The 21,122-nt window shown below is 45.8% G+C and overlaps 2 long non-coding RNA genes across 2 annotated transcripts; one reads left to right on the top strand and one right to left on the bottom strand.

Annotated features, from left to right (window-relative positions):
- Window positions 1-894: 894 nt before the first annotated feature.
- LOC110741919 lies at window positions 895-2,260 on the bottom strand. Its single transcript, XR_002518950.2, has 2 exons — window positions 1,730-2,260; window positions 895-1,145 (listed from the first exon to the last, which is right to left on the bottom strand). It is a non-coding gene; the product is annotated as an uncharacterized LOC110741919 (long non-coding RNA).
- A 6,498-nt stretch (window positions 2,261-8,758) lies between these two features.
- On the top strand, window positions 8,759-20,785 carry LOC108583262. The gene is made up of 3 exons (XR_001897680.3): window positions 8,759-8,911; window positions 16,214-16,324; window positions 20,632-20,785. It is a non-coding gene; the product is annotated as an uncharacterized LOC108583262 (long non-coding RNA).
- The last annotated feature ends 337 nt before the right edge of the window (window positions 20,786-21,122 follow it).

Here is a 21,122-nt window from a genome sequence, read left to right as displayed (position 1 = left end):
TCAAATAACTAGATGCCCACTTTATGGAGGGCAATTAGCTTTACTCAAAGTCTACCGATATAAATGTTACTTTCATCCAAAACCATCCAAAACAATTTTGACTAAATATCTGGGTAACATGGCCCAGTCAAGTTGACACATAAAATTAACCATCACACCTCCATTCCCCATCCCCTACCAGTGTGTCCTGCAACCACCACTGAAAGAAACAACTTGCACTCTAATTCTTATAACAGTGTCTGCTTCTGGGGGAACCTAACTTAAAGACATCGTATTTTTAGTATACTGTGACTTGGAAAATAAATGAAAGCATAGAAATGCTTAGTCCTCTTTCAAAAACCTAGTGACCCATGAAAGCACTTGGCCCACAGTTTGGGAACCACTGCATCACAGGTGCTGGAGTTTAATGCCTAGAAAGGCCCACACAATTTCTGAGGGCATGTAAACACAGATGTTTCTAAAGTCGTTGATCATGATTTTGGAAAGACTGCAGCATTCCTAACAGTGACACAGATATTAGGATGGTGCTGTCAAAGAAGTCCCTCTCTATTCCATTGCATGCCCGACCTTCTAGACAGTTCACAACGTTCTGAGAGGGGAAAGACTCTTGTCTGAAACCCATCATGTCACCAAAGCAGCAAAGACTTCATTTAAAAACAACACCTCTATCCAAGGGCTCAGAATCTGTTCACAAAAGAAAATACATCTTTTGACATGCCTAAAAATACGTGATTATATCCTTTGTGGCAAGACGAGACCAAGTGACTCATTGAAGTCATAAAGGCTGCAAATTGCAGTATTGTTGTCTTTGAATGAAAATTGCCAGAGGACTTGTGTTTCGTTGTCTCGAGAAACCTAGGCAGTCATTTGCCGCATCACGAGATCCAAATCATCTGAAGTTGGAGATCATCTCCTCCTTTTTGTATTTCATTAGCCGAGATCAGGTTAATAAAAAGTTTAAAAGTTGACTGCCTTCCCCAAGAGATTTATTTAGACCTCCTCTGCAGGGATGAGCTGGGAATGGCAGCCGACACTCTCATTTCTCTAGAGCTCACTCTGTCATCTCCCTCTGTGGTCCCTGAAGTCTGCCAATTAAAGACCTCCTCGATGACATTCTGCTGCTGAAGTTATGCACACATAAATCACTGTAATAAGAGAAGATTGTTATGTTAACCTCCGCCATGCAACCCTTTTCCTTTTGTGAGAAATGTGAAAAACATTCATTTGTCTGGCACAAAGGAAGCTATTTCCCAACAGATGCCTGGAAGCCTCGCCTGGATGATGCCCCTTCCTGTGGTTACGTAGGTGGTGCCTCCTGCACCAGCAGGCATTACTCAACCCGAAACGCAGAGCAACGAGGCCATAAACCAGGCAACATTACGTCAGAGACAGGGTGCTCTGAAATAAATGGGGAGCTGGTTCTATCTAGAGGAACATTTTTCCATGTTTAACCAAGCAAAACTGGAGACATTACTGAACACACAGTCTCAAAGGTCAATTCTTAAGGAGGAGACCAGTGCTGGGGAGGGAAGACACACACTTTCTACAGCGATGGAGGAACCCTCGAGGTGACTGGAGTTTCACTGTTAGAACAAGGGGCTGGTGTGCAGCAACTGTGAATTCTACTTTGATGTGAAAGACGGCATCTTCTAGTTGAGCCCCTGGGAGCAGCAACCATAGCAGCCATGGGGCTGAAGCTGGAAGCAGTTACCACTGCGTGCTCCCTCACCTGCACTGCAAATCTTCTTGGGCTCAAATTCCCCAGAGATTCAGTTTTCAAAAGAGAGACAGAGAGAGAGAGAGAGAGAGAGAGAATGTTTTATCAACAACAGAATACTTATTCATGATGCATTAATGACTTATATCTACATGTTAACTTTAGAAGACAATATTAATTGAAAGACCTGAAAAGGAAAAGTCTGGCCACGAACTGAGCTGTTTCTCCTATATTCAGTTGCCCCCAGTTAGCTGACTCGAGGCTGGGGTGCCCCCAGGGGATGGCAAGGGGGAACCTGCTATGTAGATGTAGCCCCTCATCCAGAAACTGACTTGCTTTGGATGCCCAAGTGGGGACACCAACCTTGATCCAAAGACTCCTTTGCCCATCCCTAAAGACCTGACTTTCAGAGCTGCTATCAAAGGGCATGCACCTTGTAGGGCAAACCCACAGCTAGAAAGAAAGAGAGAAGAAAGAAAGAAAGAGGAAAGAAAAGAAAAGAAAGAAAGAAAGAAAGAAAGAAAGAAAGAAAGAAAGAAAGAAAGAAAGAAAAGAAAGAAAGAAAGAAAAGAAAGAAAAAGAAAGAAAGAAAGAAAAAGAAAGAAAGAAAGAAAGAGAAAGAGAAAGAAAGAGAGAGAGAGAAAGAAAGAGAGAGAGAAAGAACAAATGAACAGTGGCTCACGCCTATAATTCTAGCACCTTGGGAGGCTGAGGTAGAAGGATTACTTGAGCCCAGGAGTTCCAGACCAGCCTGAGCAACATAGTGAGACCCTGTCTCTACAAAAAAAAAAAAAATTAGCATGGTGTGGTAGTGCACACCTGTGGTCCCAGGTATTCGAGAGGCTAAGTGGGGAGGATCACTTGAACCCAGGAGTTAGAGGCTGCAATGAGCTATAGTCATGACACTGCACTCCAGCCTGGGAGACAGAGCAAGACCCTGTCTCTTAAAAAAATAAATAAATAAAACTCTAGTTAGAGGAGTTGGTAGGGAGGCGACAGGACACAATTTCTCTTATTACTTATTTCACGATCAAAATGAAATTTCATTCTAGTTCACACTACAGCAATTTACTTGCTGTTGGAATTTTGATATATTCTGTAAAGAGTGTCCAAAAATAACCAGTTGTACCTGATTCTGTTGAACTCTCTGCACCTGTCCATGTGTTTTTAACTCTCATTTTCTTATTTCCTGTTTTTTCTGCCCCTTCAAACTTAAAAGTGTAAGATGTTTTGCTTTTCTTTTTCTTTCTTTTTTTTTCTGAGACAGGCTCTCACTCTGTCACCCAGCCTGGAGTGCAGTGGCATGATCTCAGCTCACTGTAACCTCCTCCTCCTGGGTTCAAGTGATCCTCTTGCCTCAGCTTCCCAAGTAGCTGGAATTACAGGTGTGCACCACCATGCCCAGCTAATTTTTGTATTTCTAGTAGAGATGGGGTTTTACCATGTTGGCCAGGCTGATCTCGAACTCCTGACCTTAGGTGATCTGCCCACCTCGGCCTCCAAAAGTGCTGGGAATACAGGCATAAGCCACCGTGCCCGGCCAGATGCTTTTCTCTTTAACCTAGAGTGACCAGCCATCCTGGTTTTCCTGGGACTGAGGGGTTTCCCAGGACAGAGGGCTTTCAGTGCTAAAACCAGTCCTTTGCAAGCCATAGAGTCATTTGCCTTCTTTAAGTAAACACATAAATCTTAGTTTGAGCCTACCAAACCATGGTCAATTAAACACAGTATATTGGTCCTTTCTCACACTGCTATAAAGATACTATCTGAGACTGGGTGACATAAACAAAAGAGTTGACTCACAGTTCTGCATGGCTGGAGAGACCTCAGGAAACTTACAATGATGGTGGAAGACGAAGGGGAAGCTTGCACGTCTTACAAGGCAGCAGGAAGAGAGAAAGAAGGAGAATGAGGAAGTGCTACACTTTAAAACCATCAGCTCTCTTGGGAACTCACTCAGTATCATGAGAACAGCATGGGGGAACCCACCCTCAAGATCCAATCACCTCTCATCAAGTCCCTCCCTCCACATGTGGGGATTATAATTAGAGATGAGATTTGGGTGGGGACAAAGAACTAACCCATATCATACAGTTTCATGGTTTTGTAGTAGCAGATATACAAGTACATTTACCAGGCTGTGGGAAACTGGCCCCATGGGGCTTCTGAGCAGAAGTGAGACCATGTCAATCATTGCTGAAAACGATTTCCACCTCATACTGCAGAAAGAAGACTGAAGGCTTTCAGAGGCTATTGCACAATTTGAAGCATAAAACAATAAGGGCTTAGTGAGAGGAATGGAAAACAAGGGGTAGAGTAAGCAGACCCTTCTCCACCGAGGTCTTGCAAATCGTTCCAATCCAGTCATTTATACAATCTTCGCCAGTTACCCCCAGACCCCATCAAAAGCATGATTTCACCTGAGGATCCAACACGGGGTGCCACCTCCTCCCTAGCACGTGTGGCCAGAGCATCAACTCACTGTAGTCCTTTTATTTTGAATTAAAATATAGAGGAACAATTAAAAAAGGATGGAACCAATGCATCTCAACATTCTCTTTATTGGCAAATAAATAAATAAATAAATAAATAAATAAATAAATAAATAAAATCCAAATTAGGTTTTTATTACCCTGACGGCACCGAGAATCATCTGGCTTGTGAGCTTTTAAATACTCAGCTTATAATGAACATCTCCAGCCAGATCCCGTGGGCATCACTTGTGGAGACTGGTCACAGGGTGGGCCCACATGTCCCTTGCCTCCTGCTAGGCTTTCAAAGGGAGCCTGTGATGCCTACATATGAATTGCACTGAATTGTTCTTGATTAAATCACTGTAATTTTTTGTTACTCTATGCTTTACATTAATATGAGTCGAATAACCGAGGTGTTTTTTTTTTCACTAATCCCAGGTCCAAATTAGACTTCTCATCGAGAAGTGTTAGGAAGAAGGAAAATAAAAATAACGAGTATGAGGAAGAAGAAGAGAAATCACTGATAGTGAGTGGTTTTGCTAAGCACATGGCATTTTGCTGAGTGCTTCTCGTGTTACATTGTGCCCTGTGAAACTGCCATTTTTATGGGTCCCACATTTATATTGTTTGACTCACTACGTTGTCTCCTATCATCCTCACAGCAAGTGAACCGATGCTGTCATTGTCCTCTTTTTATATGTGGATACACGGAGGCTGGAGAAGAGTGTGGTCCAAGCATGTGGTCAAGCCCAGCTTGTCCCAGCTCTGACTCCAGGGACTGTGCTGCTAGTTGATACCCTTGAGTGCCCTGCCCTGACCTAGTTCCCCAGTCTTTTTTCTTTTCCCTTCTTCCCCAGCCTCTACTCTGAGCTGCATGCTGCTGATGAGAAAAGACAAACAAACAAGATGGACAAGATGGTACCAAATGCAGAGTCATGTGGACAACGGGACTGCTTGGATTGAGTGGCTGGGGCAGTTGTACCTTCATGCTGCTGGAATGGGAAGCCAGAGCTTATTGAAGGCAAGTGCATGTGGACATTCCCAGCAGAGGAGAGGCAGAGCTCCCAGGGAACCACGGAAGCACCCACGTGGAGCGGCTGAGGATGCGGCCTGGGAAGGATGCCATGTGACCACGTTTCCTCTCTGTTTTCCAGGCCACCATGGCTGACCACCCAAGCATCCAAGTCAATAAGTCTTTCACTGAGAGAGATCTGATGCCCCGCACAATCTCGCCCCAACTGGGAGGGTCAGCACAGGCTTTGTCTTCTCCTTGCACTTACTGAAGTTTATTTAACAGTTTGGACCTTGCCTGTTGAATCTTGAAAATATCGCAACTATGCATATACTGTGTTCTGAAGAGCTTACCCAAACACTATTTATTAGTCACTTTGATCTAATTCATCACATGCAAAAATCTCAAACAAGCACTAAGTGTCCTTTCAGGGGGACGTGTTAAGGTAGTTAAAAGTACGCCTAAGCCCATGTTTCCCACGGCTCGGGCCACGGGTGCCATGGGTTCAAAAATGCAATTAAAAGAAGACTGTCAACTTCATCATTGTCAAAACGCCACATCACCCCCTAAAAGAGAGGCGCCCCCTTCGTCAATTTCTCCATCCATGCCAAAGTTTTGGAGAGACTCTTCACTTTATAAATCAACTCACAGCTTAGAACATCCTGGCAGCCCCTTCAAGGAACCGATCGGAATGACAGGGAAAGAGAGGATAACCATCATAGCTTGACTGGATACAGGTGTTTGCGTTTACAGACGAACCACAAACGCCTGGATCTTTGACAGGCGTTGATGCTATCAGTGAATCGCAGCTATTATTGGCTCCGGTCACCAAGGGCTCGGGGGCCTTTCCCTTAGCAACATCTCTGAGGCTGATAACATTTGGCTGAACTTTTCAGATCTTAACCTCCCTTCTGACTTTCTGCAGTCAAACCCGCCTAAACTGATCAGAAGAAGAGACACGCAGTGGGAAGACAAGTAAAATATTATTGACTGGACTGTTTCATGTCTATTAGGAAGAAAGAGCAGAGAGGGGAGGGAGAACCTCACAGTCTGACAGGCGTCAAGATAATCAGGGGAGGAATCGGGGCTGCGCAGTAACCCTCGATGAGGTTGGAAAGCTCTGGCTTACAAGAGGTCATTGTTCTGCGCGGGGAACAAACAGGGCGCCGGGCAAACAAGGGCACGATTGCATTCCTCTACGGGACCCGTTCCTTGTCAGCAGGCCCTGCTCCTGCAGCAAAGCATAGGATGGGAAACAAAAACAGGAAGTAGCGTGGCTCGAGGAAGAAGCAGGGGCTCCCCAACCTCATCCAAAGGCTTCAGTTTCTGGAAGCAGCAGTATGTGCTGACCCTCCATGCACCCTGGTGTGTGGGGCCTTTGTGCCGGGCAGAGATGGGACCCAGAGGGACAGGCGATGTTGCTCTGGGAGAATTTGGTTTTGGCAATTGGTATTTTCTTTTGTGTGTGTGTGTGTGTGTGTGTGCATGATTTATTTTTTAATTTTAGATTCAGAGGTTCCTGTGCCTGTTTATTACATAAGTATATTGCATACTGGTGAGAATTGGGCTTCTAGTGTATCCATTAACCGAACAGTGAACATTATCCCTGATGGGAAATTTTTCAACACCTGCCTCACTCGCACTCTACTCCCTTTTGAAGTCCCCAGTGTCTATTATCTCCATTTTATGTCCGTGTGTTCCCACTGATTAGCTCCCACTTATAAGTGAGAACACATGGTGTATACTTCTCTGTTCCTGCGTTAATCCACATAGGATAATGGCCTCCAGCAGCATCCATGTTGCTGCAAAAGGCATAACTTCATTCTTTTTTATGGCTGTGTAATATTCCATGGTGTGTATGTACCGCATTTTCTTTATCCAGTAAACTGTTGATGGGCACTAAGGCTGGTTCCACAACTTTTGTTATTGTGAATAGTGCTGTAATGAATATATTATATAATATATATAGTGCTGTAATGAATGTAAGTATACATTATAATGATTAATATATACTTGATGAATACTATAATGATTTCTTTGCCTTTGGGTAGATATCCAGTACTGAGATTGCAGGTTAAATGGTAGTCCTGTCATGATTTCTCTGAGGAATCTCCATACTGTTTTCCATAGAGGTTGAACTAATTTACATCCCCACCAACAATATATAAGTGTTCCCTTTTTTTTCACATCCATGCCAACATATGTTATTTTTTGACTTTTTAGTGATAGCCAGTCTGACTGGCGTCGGATGATATCTCATTGAGGCAACCGGTATTTTCAACTTGCATTTCACTTCCCTGCTCCTTGTCCTGCTGTTCCAGACGGATCTCCTTGCTTCTTCGAGTTCATGTCCCAAGCATCCTGGCTGTGCATGCCCAGGCTCGAGTGTGCATGTTAGGAAGCAGCTAGAAGGGCTCCACCTCCTCTCAGTGACCTTAAGTCCAGTTGCCAAGACCTCCTGGGACTCCACAAATGGGTCGATGATACAAGACATGCTTCCCTCTGCCCCCAGACCTACTGGAGAGGACAAAAAACCCCACCTGCTAACCAATTTGAAAGATCGAGTTTGCCGTCTGAAGCAGAGGTCAACGTCTTCAACACCGATACAGAAAGCTGGAACAGTGAGGCCATGCCCTGCACTGCCTCTCCTTCCCTCCCCAGACCCACATCCATTTTTACTCACCCCTTGGTTTTATCAGGTAAGACCAACCACAGACACTGCTCAAGGAGGTCCCACAAAACCTATGGGACATTCCCCACCATCCTATGGGTACAATTCACCTTGGAGCCATCTCTCTTCGAGAACTGGGCTTATTTCCCCCAAACATGTTTCCACTCTGTATTCCAGCAGCCCTGATCTGTGCAAATGGTTTGCTCACAGCCATCAAAGAAGCACCATCCTTTTGTTAGGGGAAGCACCTGGTGGCCATGGAACTATGTGACTTCGTCCACTTGAGCTTCTCGCCACTCAGGGTGAGAGGGTGGGGTGGCATTTCAGAAAAACATCAGGAAAGGGAGACTTGGAATCAGAGAATGGCAGTACAGAAAGGAACTAAAACATCACCTTCTCCAATTCTTTATGCCACACGTGGGGAAACTGAGGCACGGGGCAAAGAAGAAAGCAGCACTTGGGTTTACACATGGTAAACTCCCCTGCGGCCCATCCCTGCCTCACCACATGGCCCTGCCTTACAGTACATTCAGGCATGCGGGTCCATCCATGCTCCAGACACACCCAGAGCAGGCCCCACCTGCAGGGGCACTCACCATCTCCCTCACAGCTGACCAGGCTCTACCACAGACCCTCGGCTGGGCCTATATCAGAAACCTGGAGGTGAACAAGCTCCCATCTCCATAACACACACAGTCAGGGGGCCTGCAATGCTTCCTCCCCATACCCGGCCCCTAAACTTAGTCTTATTTCCATCTCTTACTGTGGCCCTGCGTGTCCTCTTTCCTAGTTCTTCCCCTGTTAATTACCGTCCTACTCCCTGCCACGGAGCCTTCTAGAACCCTGGTTCTATGACGTCATGATGATGATGACGATGACGACGATAGTGGTAATCATTTATTAAGCCCTGCCCTGGCCTAAGGCACCACATGGGTCGTTTCTTCCAGGTTCCGACTTGCTTCTGCTTTGCCACATGGTAACACAATCCTATCACGGAAGCACCATCATTATCGCCATCGCAGGGGAAGCCCAAAGAGGTGACGTATCTCGCTCAATCTCACGCAGAAAAGCCAGGATTCAAGCCTGCGAGCTCTTCCACTTCAGTCACCCTCGCTCAGCAGTGTCCCAGAATAGTGTCGTCACCACAGGGTGGGAGGGACGGGTCTCAAAACTCTAACATCCCCATGTCCTCCCCTCGACCACAGCCGCCTTTGCTCCCAGTCTTCAGATGCCGGGTTTTCTTCCCAGAGACCTGCAGGAAAGTGACGCCAGCCCCCTGCCCCTTGCATCAGTCCCTCCTGGCAGCTCCTCCCTCCCACACAGCCCAGAACCCACACTGCTTCATAAGAACACACTGGTCTCAGCTGGGCACTCAGTTATTCTACATTTCTTCCTTGTCCTTAAACCTACAGAGATTGTACCCTGCTCGCCCCTCCTCCTCCCACGTGACTGAGAGCTAATGGCAAGAATTTCTCCACTGTGTAGCACTGCATGTGGGCCCCCATCTCCGCTGCGCCCTGGGTCCCTCCAACAGGGCTCTCCGCCTCTGTTTTCAGCTTCCTCTTTCATTCTTCCCAGTGCTCTTATGACTTCATCCTTCCACCTACAAATTTAGCGACATTCATGGAGACACCTTCCTGCCTGTCTCACCAACCACTGAAGACCAACCTTCCCTCCTTGCTCTTCCCTGTCACCCACGGTCCTCTGTCTCCTCCACTCTGTTCTCCCCATCACCACCAGCTAAAGCACTCCTACCATAAACCAACAAACTAACCACCCTTAACGTGATGAGCTCCTCCCTCTCACTCAGTCCATCATCAGTGACCTTCCCATAGGCAGAGCTCATGGACACCCACTCCTCAGTCCTTGTGTGGCTGAACACAGCTGCTGTGTTCATCACCACTGAACACTCCTGTCATCTTGAAACTATCTACCCGCTTGGCCTCGGGTTTTCTTCCTTCCTCCATGACCACTCCAGCTCAGCTCCACCCATGACTTCCTCATTCTTGACCTGTCCCTGGTTGGTGGTGGTCCCCAGGCTTCCACTGACAATTGCCCTGTTTCCCCTGCCATAGCTTTACCTGTCACTCCAGGTGCTAACCCAAGCTCTTCCCACAGATCTCAGGCTTAGCTCCAAACTGGCTGGACATCTCCAGTTGTCTTCAGCAAAAGAATAGGCTCATGACAATGGCCCACAATCTTGCTTCCCAGGGTGATTTGATAGTGTGGTTTCGGATTACAGCCTGGCTTCCTGGGGTGATCCATCACAAGAATAAAGTGTTGATAATGCCAATGGGTACATTTCCAGGTCAGGGCGGTTGTGTTTCTCTCAGCAAATGAATGGGTCGTTTCCCCAGCACCTGAAGGTGGTGAGAGTTGGTCTCAGCTCTGATAACCCAGGCTCTGCCAAAGGTGTGACCTTGGGCTTTGGGGGAATGAACAGAGTCAGTGATACAGTGTAGTGGTGTCCATCTGTCCTTGCTCAAAGCCGATCTCTACCTGCACCTGTTCTGAACCTGAGTTGTGCATTAAGAGAGCAGTTGAGTGTTGATGTATGGACAGAGCCAGCCCCCAGCTCTTCTGGACTCACTATTTGCAGGCAACTTATGGGCATGCTTGAGCCATAGGATCACTGCACCCCGGTGCACAGGGCAGGGTCCCCATCCATATTCACCCCGCTAGACATGAGGCAGCCCTTACAGTGTGCAGTGTCACAACCTGGGGGAGTGGTGGTAGGGAGCCACTGGGAAGAAGCACCCTCTTCAAGCAGGTTTGATGTTGCTTCAACTCTCAAATCCTTCTCAAGGTTTAATGTTGCTTCAACTCTCAAAACTGCTGCCCATGGTTTACAAGGTCCTGAATGGGAAATGACACACAGCACATGCGTCTTATGGCAGCACCTCCTGGATACTGCATCTGGACTTGAAAATGCAGAAGGAACAGTAGGAGGAAGTCTAACCAGGAAGCTGTCGTTCAGATGCCCCCTCTGTCACTCACTCACTGCGTGACCTTGGGACAGTGACCAGTTCTTCTGAACCTCAGGATGCTTATCTATTGGACATTTACCACAATCCCACCCTGCCTCCTCACCGGTTTGACTCAATGCTCTGCTGTGGTTACCCTCAGAGCTGTCATGAGTGAGCCCAGAGAATGACAGAGCCAGCAGGGGTGGTGTCTTCGCAATCCTCACGCTGGCCGTCCCGACGTGGTCCCCTCTGCTGCTCCCCACTTCCACGGCCGGCTCCTTCTCATTCAACAGGCTTCAGCCCAGGAGAGTGGACTTCCTGCCACTCACCCCAGTGTAGCCGCCAACTCGAGGCACTTTCTAAATGATATCTCTGCTCTGTTTTTTGAAGAAAGTCTCAAACTTACCTTCCAGGGAAACTGACCAAACCAAGGAGTCCTGACCCTAAGTCCCTCCTGGAGCCAAGATCAGGGAATTCCTACACAAATCAGATGACGTGGCCTCTTCTTTGAGCCTCTCTCCAATGCTAGTCTTCTAGTTATCACCAACTAGAAGTTTTTTAATTTATGTATTATACTTCTTACTTGCTATCTGGTGGTCTGCAAGGTATAGGTGTATCTTAGTCACTGAAGTAGAACCTGCCTGGCTCACAGTAGGTCCTCAATAGACATTGACTGAATAGCTAATGAGGGCATGATTGAGTGGACATCCCTGCCCGAGGCTGGGACACCCGGGCTTGATAGATCCTGGTTCCCAGGTCTCAGTGCATCTGCCTCTTGTCGCCTCCTTTGCCAGTCACTTCCTCAATGATGGAAAGAGTCGAAGTTCTCCTGCTGGATGCATTCTCCCCGAATTTGGGGAACCCAAGACAGTGTCAAGCCTACAGTGAGCTCTGAGCCCCTTCAGGAGAGCCAACTCTGGATACAGCCCCCCAGGTACCCCTATGAATTTTCCCCTATAAAAAATGAGAAATCTGTAGCTGGGTGCAGTGGCTCATGTCTGTAATCCCAGCACTTTGGGAGGCCGAAGTGGATGGATCACTTGAGGTCACGAGTTCAAGACTAGCCTAGCAAACATGGCAAAACCCCATCTCTACTAAAAATACAAAAATTAGCCAGCTATGGTGGCACATGCCTATAATCCCAGCTACTCAGGAGGCTGAGGCACAAGAATCGCTTGAACCTGGGAGGCAGAGGTTGCAGTGAGCTGAGATCGCACCCCTGCAGCTGCTACACTCCAGCCTGGGTGACAGAGCAAAACTCTGTCTCAAAAAAAGGAGGAATCTTCCATTGTAAACATGACCAGACCTTACCCATGAAAGAAGTTCCTTTTGATGCCTTCTTAGAGCAGTGTGCTCAACCACCAAACAGAGCTGGGACTTCTGTCCTTCCAAAGCCACTCCTGTAGAGCAGAAACAGGCACCCATCTCTGCATAAGCCCTTCTTTCTCTGTAGTATTTTCCCAAAACAGATGAGGAAACAGGGATCTGTCCTGTTATTTGACCTGTGTGATGACTCCTATCCGTGTCTGGTATCGTCACTCCCATCTCCGAACATTCCACGGCAGTGACTGCTGCCCAGACCTCCGGCTAGATGGGAGCCCTGACCGTCTGTTCTCTGTGCACCTGGTCAGCCGCTCTTCACTTGGATTGCAGCCTCTTGAGGGACTCAGCTTGCAACACCTCACATCAAGTAGACCAACAAGCCACCTTGTTTGGCTGAAATATAAGTTCGTTCTGCAATTTGGCCATCGGAGGAGGGTAAGAAAGAAGACAGGCAGAAAAACAGACGAAATGGAAGGAAAAAGACACGCACCCAGAAGCAGAGAAAAGACACAGGAAAAAGAAAAAAAAAAAACTAGTTTAAGGGAGAGGAGAAAATGAATCATACATAGGGAGAGGGGGAAATGAAGCAAAAGAAGATTAAGGGGAGAAATTCTCTAAGATCTTTCAAAAACTAACTGCTGTCGATAAAGGAGTGACGGGACATGAGGTGAGGATTATACGGTGCTGTCCACTTGGCACAAAGGGTGCAAAGTCTTAACATCCCCCTGCCACCTGCACCTCCCACTGTGCCATGCTGTGAGCTGCAAGAGGCTCCATTCCAGCGCAAACGATGCTGCAAGCTCAGAAGTAGAAAACTTGTCCTCAGATGCAACAACAGTTGTCAGAGCAATGTTACCCTGGGTCGTGAAGAACCCAGGTCTGCATGGAAGAAACCTGGGCTGCCCCAGTCCCTGGCCAAAGGTTTGCCAAGCACCCTCAGAAGACCTGCAATTGTCAGGGAAAGTGAACTTGGTCCCCCGCCCCCCAAATCCCTGCCTGTTCTCATTGCTTCATAGTCCAGTGCAGTCCCCGACCCAGACCCAGGCCTCCTGAGAAGCCAGTGAGGTGAAGTCATTAGAGGGAGCCTCATCCCTGATGGGTGGGCACAGGCCCTGTCTGACTTGCCCAACTCATATCACTCAGAAATCGGAGGAGGTGGTACTTGGGGGGCAGTAGAATGAGGCTCCAAGAAGTCACTGTCGTCTCCGTGGGCCACACCAGAGTTCAAGACCAGATCATCACTCCCATGGCCGAGGGATCTCTGGAAGGTCCCCTTTGCCACCAAGAGCCTGCCCTTTTCTGCATGTTTTGAAAGGAGTTTTCCTAAACACAGCCTTCTCCATCAGGAAGTTTGAATGTATAAACAGCGACTCTTATTCAGAAAAGCAGCGACGAGCAGTTTTATATAAAAGTTACATCTCCATTTAAGAAAGAATATATAATTCCACATTCCACTGTCCCTCGAACTTTATTCCCGTTTATGTAGATCTTAATACAGTTATATAGTCGCGGGGCTAATGTCCCCTCCGGATGGTAATGAGGTCCTCTCGAACCCGTTAGCTGCTATAAAGTATGCAGAAGTTAAATGCACAGATGGAAAAAAATTTGTCTCAATTTTATACTTCTGCAAAATGGTAATTTTGTACTTAAAATGTACAAGATGGATGTTCAGAAATATAGGCTGATAGCCTAAATTATATTTGGTCATAATTTATGTAGTACAGTCCCAAAGAGATACAAAAAGGCAGAGCATAATTTATCTGCTGGAATCAGCGATAGCTTTGCTAAAACTCCCATTTATTCCATCCCCCATAGTTTTAAGCAGGCTTCGTCCTCAGGGCTCACTCTATTTAAGTTTTCCATACTGCTGTTTGATCACATATTGTACTCTATAATTTGCCTATCATCTGAAGCAAATTTAGGTCTCAGAAGTTATGATCTCTACATAGCAACCACTTTATTTGGTAAATGCAAAATATTTATAGCAATATAAAAACCAGATGAAAATAAAATTCCTATAATCATTGGAACGTACACACTTTATCATTGGGGCTCGTAAGACCATTAGAGTAAGACTAGTATGTTGCCTAATACAATTACCTTTGGACGCTCACTCGAATTTGCTGATGCTTGGGAACTGGAAAAACTTTTTCTCCAGCATCCTTTCCATCTTGCCAATGGTGGAAAAAAAAACAAAAAAACAAAAAAAAACATCTGGGCACGGGCTCCAGAGAGAATTACCCCAGAGGAAATGAGTTGAAAAGCGAGAGTCAGATGAGTCATCACTGTGCCTCAGATGTGGAAAGGAATTTCCAAGTAAAAACACACTGCTTGGCAACGGCACTGCCCTGGATGGGTTCACCCCTTACCTTCCAGGGAAACTGACCAAACGAAGCAACGCCGACCCTAAGTCCCTCCTGGAGACAAGATCAGTGAATTCTTACACGAATCAGATGACGTGGCCTCTTCTTTGAGCCTCTCTCCAATGCTAGTCTTCTCACACCTCTAACTTCTTTGTATATGTGCGTGTGCTTCCAAAATTGTTACTTGGAGATGTTCAGGCTGGAACCTACAACATAACACAGTCCATCAACAGCTCCTTCGAAAAGCAATGAGCTCTTCAAAACAGAGTGGAGAGAGAAAACAGCGAAGGGCCAGGCCCCAATCTGAAATGTGCACTCGAAAACCCGAGGGAATAACGTTACTATGCACATTCACATACACTTGTTGAGTGTCTTTTCTCTGCAAGCACTGTCTAGGGCAGAATGTTATTGGGACAGAATGCTGTTCAAATATGTGTTCAGGTGACTTCCACTTATGCATAGGACCCTGCCCTAGGTTCCCTCCAGTCCTCAAAAAAAAAAAAAAAAAAAAAAACCTGCACAGTAGGGCTTATACATTACCAGTATTCAAAAGACGAAATTGGCCAGGAGCGGTGGCTCACACCTGCAATCCCAACACTTTGGAAAGCCAAGGCAGGCGGATCACCTGAGGTCAGGAGTTCGAGACCAGCCTGGCCAACATGGTGAAACTCTGTCTCTACTAAAAATACAAAAATTAGCCAGGCATCATGGCACATGCCTGTAATCCCAGCTACTGGAGAGGTTGAGGCAGGAGGATAGCTTGAACCCGGGAGGCTGAGGTTGCAGTGAGCTGAGATCACACCACTGCACTCCAGCCTGAGCAACAGAGGGAGACCTCATCTCAAAAAAAAAAAAAAAAAAAAAAACAAAGGAGGAAACTGAGGCTGGGAGAGGTCAATGGTAGAGGAGAGAGTGACACCCAGGACTGATACGATTCAAGCCAGCAGTATCTGACACCAAACAAGCCCCCTGTTGTACTTTTCTGTATGCCAACACAGAACGCCAAGCTTCCCGAGGTGCCTATGCTGGGATATTGCTTCTCTATCCTCAGACCTCTCTCCGCCCACCTCAACCCCCTTCCATCCAGCCCTCAAGGTTGCCTTCAGCTGAGTGAAGATGAAATAAAACCCCAGCTGCATCTCTCTGATAAAAACTTCAACTGAAGCCTCATATATTTTGTAGATACTAAAGATCTCATGGCTCTTTGAAGACGAGTGTTGTATTAATCATTGTGGTTGCTCAGATTATTTCCTCGTTTTTAACATTGCTCAAGCCCTCTACCACAGAGCCACCATTTCTGTATCCAGGGTAGTGAGACCCTCAGAGATATCCTAGATTCCTCTGGATAGCCACTTCCTCCTTCCTTGCAACTTACCTCCAGCTCCAGCTCCAGCTCCCTAAGTCTAAGGGAATCTCCCCATTTTTAACTTTTTTACCCAAAACATGCTTAAGCAGAAATCACCTGAACACATATTTGAATAGCATTCTGTTCTAATCCAAATATTATTCTACAAGGTCCATTTTAAAGTCTGTTTTTTCATATATCACACTGGAGGGAGAGAGAGAGAGAGAGGGAGAGAGAGAGAATATAACTCAAACTGAATCTGTAAAAAAAAAAAAAAAAAATCATAGGGCAAAGAAAATACCTTGGTCTAATTTTTCTCCTGATTCTATAATTATTTCAAAGCCAAATACAGGTTCCTAAAGTATCAGAGTGGAAAGCAGCCCTAATGCACCAGAACGGCTCATTTCACAATTGGGGAAACTGAGGCTCATAAGAGAAGTCATACATACACCGGTAAGGAGAACAGTTAGGTCTCTATTTGGGTCTTGCTTGGTAATATGTGAACAATGTGTCTGTTCTCAAAACGCAGTAACTATTGCAATCAGTTAGGAACTCAAGAATAGCTGACATATGGGACCGTCCATGACTTGTCACCAGTCCCCTTCTAGCCTGTGGGCAGGGAGATAGGTTTCGTTTGCCTGTTGTCTGCTCATCAGCACTCCTCCCCATGCAGAGGTAGAGGAAGCAAGAGGGTATGTTGACTTTTATCAAGAGCCTGCACGCTGGGCATTTAGTTTGAGCTTTCTCCCTCTACCTTCAGGCAATTGTATGCATGGCTCCAATGTGCAGGTGAGGCTCAGTCAAGGGCACTCATTTTCCTAAGGACACACACAACAGAACCCAATAATTGATAATACTACTGTAGAGGTTACTTCAGAGGAAGGAACTATTAATGTTACCTTGGGGAGTAGGAAACAACATTCTAGTTGAATCTTCTAGGACGGGATGGTATTTGCATGCAGAGGACAATTTGTGGGCAGAGGTGCTAAGGTCCCAGTAAATATTTAGGATGGTATTTGTGCACAGAGGACAATTTGTGTGCAGAGCTCCTAAGACCCCAGTAAATATTTGCTCCATGTTCACAGTCCAGGGAGGGAGAAAATGTGCAAAGGCCCCGAGGAGAGAAGCTTTAAAACCCCACAGGAAGCTCTTTCCAAGTATTTTGCAAAGGGGATGGTTGTTCATCCCCTTCTTAGGAAATCATTCAACCTAGCCCGGCCTGCCAGCCACCCTGCAGCCAGGAGCTCTGATGTGTGCTATTATATAGAGTGCAGGAATGTGAAAGGCACCACATAAAATCAAATTCTCTTCTATTTTAAGTTGAGTGGTGCACCAGTTCAGCTTTAAAACCTAATTTCTTAAAAGTTTCAAAGGGGAAAAAAATGTTCCTTTGCAATTGGAATCGAGTCCACATAAATTAGCAGGCGAGCTCTGCGTATCCATCTTTCCGAACTTTCCTGGATTGTTCATTTTAATCAAGCGGCCCACATTCTTGACTTTTCATCCTTCACTGCCCAGAATGATGCACTGCGGCTACTGATGACACGCAAATGTTAATTTTGTTCAAGTTCAAACATCATCCAAAAAGGGCCTATTTTAAAGACTGCTTTGCAAACACCAGCTGAAAATGAGGATGAACGGAATCAAACACCGCCAAGAAATTCAGAGGAGGAAAAGCTGTGGTCTTACGGAAACTCACAAGTTTTTTTGTCTCTAGATCCTCAACCTCTCCAAGGCCGAGAGTAGAATCCTTGATGTCTAGAGCTGGAAGGGAAATCAGATTTCACCCCAGCCCTGCCCAAGGTCATTCAGTGTGGTAGGGAAGGGACGAGATAATTCAACTCTCCTCCTGGGTAAAGGAGCCTTCATAAAATGTGAAACCAGTGAAACCATGCATTTCAAGTCTTTCTGTCATTTAGTCGGTTTTGGGAACAGCAGGATACATCACACACACACACACACACACACACACACACACACAGGCACACAACAGGCTTATTTTAGAGCTCTGGCTCACCCCTTAACCAACTACCCTTCCCTCTGTCCCGTCTCCTCCAGTACCGGATGTCACTATTGCCCAGTGAGGGCACAAGAGTGACAGTTGTTCAGAGGTGCGTCAACAGGAATTGTGTACTTAAATAAGGAGAAATCAGCCAAGTTCCTATTTCTTCATAGCTGAGATTGTCTGAGACTTGGCAGCCGCTTGTTTGCCTTTGCACCCAATGAAGCTGCACAAGAAAAGGACATCATCTATATGAGTCACTACTGCATCCCCCTGGAGCCTAAAACAGGGCCTTGGTGCCTCGTGAGCACCCAGTGAATATTTCTGAACAAATGAAGAAATGAAATCATTCTGGTCTATTTTTCACCAGGATCCTTCAAAGCAGGACTGTACTATGGAAGGTCTCAGCATAGAGGTTAGAGATCGGAGGGTCCCTAAGACATTGAGTGCCATCTCACAGCAACATGGCCCTAGAGAATAAATCCATCTGAAAGCCGTGGTCCCAGGGATCTCAATGGCCTTGCCTCTAGAACACCAGCCACATGTAAACAAGCCATCAGCAGTGACAAGGACCAGTTTCCGTGGCCCATCGGACTAAACTGTTCACAGTGGCGGCCCATCTTCTGAAAGAACAGAAGAGACACTTCCACTGCAACATCAAGAAAAAAATGACTGTCGCTATTCCCTGAGCGACAACAGCCGCTCTTGAAATGCAGGACATGTTTCATTTGGCTTATAATAATTGTGTACTGTCTTTTAACCCTCAAAGTGTTAAGTATTGTCATATCCTCTGGGGATGAAAAAGATCTGGGGTTAACAACTTTCTCTTTTAAAAATTCATAAAGGTGCAAATAAACAGCATTGCATCCAGTGGCTATGCATTGCAAGAAGCCAAGGGAGAAAGAGGGAAAAAAAAGACGACAACAACAACATTACCCCCCACAGGATACTTGGCAATTAACTGCAGCTATGTCAGCAATTTTTTGAAAAATTTCCTAAACATGGAGAAGACTCATCCTCACCATGTGAAAAACAAAGCTACTGCAGTGACTCTCCCATGCATTACAATGTGTGTGTCTTACTTCTTAACCAAGCCGCTAATCACGCAAATTATTGCAACTAATTACATTTGAAGGTCTAATTAATTCTTTCAGTACCACATCATTTAGTACGCATTCACAACACAGCACCTGTTTTGAAAATCCTTGCAGTTAATTTGTTTATAAACAAACACTATTTGCATAAAATGTTTAATGAATGGTTTAACAGTTAGTACAATACTCCAGTTTTGTCTTCGCAGATCTGAGGTCATCAAAGGCCACGATAAATTAATTTTAAACTATACAAATTAATTTAAATAGAATGTGTGAATTTCTCATTAATAAAGAAAACATTTTCAACATGTTAATTAATATCTCTGTAACAGGCTAATTACTTCCTGCACAACAAGTACATCTTACAAGCAAACCTGAAAGATTTGGGGGGCAAAGGGGTGGGGACTGTTTTAAAACTGCAAAACAAAAAGTGCAATTCAGAAAAAAGCACACGCAGCCCGATTATACTGGAGAATTCACCACTTAGGACAGGCAAACCAAGAAAAGAAGCTATTGCCTTATGTTACAGATACAACACGTTTTAGTCATCGAGAATGGGACGGTTGAAAACCGTTTCTATCACAGGTGCAGTTACGCTGCAAAGATGGTTAGATGATGTCTGCCTTCTGGTAGAAAGACACGATTAATGAAAATATTAGTTCTCAGAGTGAAGATCTCTCCTTTGAATGTAGGGCATATTAGCTGTGTTTGTAACCCAATGGTAAATACGGATTTCATGAAACAAATCTGCATCTTCACACCAGTGTCTGAGGCTCAGCCATCATCATTCTCCCCGTGGCAAACCATGGAAAGACACTTCATGTAGAAACTAAAGAGGAACAACATTATAGCCCAACATCAAGCACAGCCCTTGCAAAGGCCGTCACCGAGATATGTTCACCCTTAAGTTTGTTTCTGATTTGCAAGCATTTTCACATTTGATAAGCACCTGTTGTAAATTTACATCCACGCAGGAAGTATTCTTATGCTAGGGAGCGGAGAATTGTAAAGCATGTTTATACTCTTACCCTCGTGTGGTGTTGCCCCTTAATGCACAGGCTGATAAAATGACTAGCTACACAGGACCCAGAGGGATGTGCCGCTCCACCTGGTTCCCGCCGCATCTGCCCCCAAGGAGCCACTAGTCCCTTCCTCCTGGAACAGGTTTTGTCAGCGCTGATCAACAAACACTTGGTTTTTGTTTTAAGTTTGTTAATTTGGAGAGGACATGGAGAGACAGGGGAACAAGGAGGGGAGAGAGAGAGAGAAGGGAGAGAGAGAGAGAGAGAGTGTGTGTGTGTGTGTGTGTGTGTGTTCAGGGTGTGGCGGTAGAACGACAGAAAGACAAAAGGAAGCACAAATACAGACTTCCCAACACTTCTCTGGGACCTGCCAATGTATTTCCAAGAAAACAATGGAAAAATAGTAGGAGTTCCATCCTGATAGCACCAGGGGAAAAGAAGAATTTGCCCAACCTCTGATTGGACCCAGATTTCCAGGGTGGTGCTGCTACTCGTTACAAAACACTTGGCCACCTGGCCCCTTGGTCCTGCTATTTCCTTGGAGGTGTATATAGAATAAGATTATCCCAAGCACCCTGCCCCCAAACTACCCCGGTGAACCCAGTACCGTGTGAAAATCCCTTTGCTTTACTCTTTTGCCAGATAAATGCCAGCCAGCATCCCTGTCTCTGGGGCCCTGGAGAGGCCTTCAACACACCTGGTCTCACTGCCCTGTGGCTTCAACAAAGAGGCTGAGCATCTCCTATAACCCTCGAGGTCCATGAATGACGTAGCGGAGTGATGGATTTCAGAAAAGGCAGGTGCTTCCCACTCTTTACATTTTTTTTTAATTCTTTTCAAGTTTCCCATCAATAGCCCTGCAGTAAAAATCCAGGGCTTCAGAGACAAACATTTCACGAGTACAGACTGTGATGAGGAAAAGCAAGCCTTCCCTCTCTACCTATCAAGACCCTGGTGCTTTGCTCTTAAAATGAAAAAAAAAAAAAAAAACAGTGACAACGGTTGGCACAGGACTCAGGACTACAGGCCGTTTCCATGTTGACCTCTTTTGGCAAAGATACCCAGGACAGCCCTGTGAGGAGTTACTCCGGGTTTCGGCCCATAGCCAGCTAGGAGAAATGAGGTTCAAGGGG

The sequence above is a fragment of the Papio anubis genome, chromosome 20 (assembly GCF_008728515.1).
Source record: "Papio anubis isolate 15944 chromosome 20, Panubis1.0, whole genome shotgun sequence".
NCBI lineage: Eukaryota > Metazoa > Chordata > Mammalia > Primates > Cercopithecidae > Papio > Papio anubis.
The sequence above is the reverse complement of the archived record's forward strand: the minus strand, read 5'-3'. Positions and strand labels throughout refer to the sequence as shown.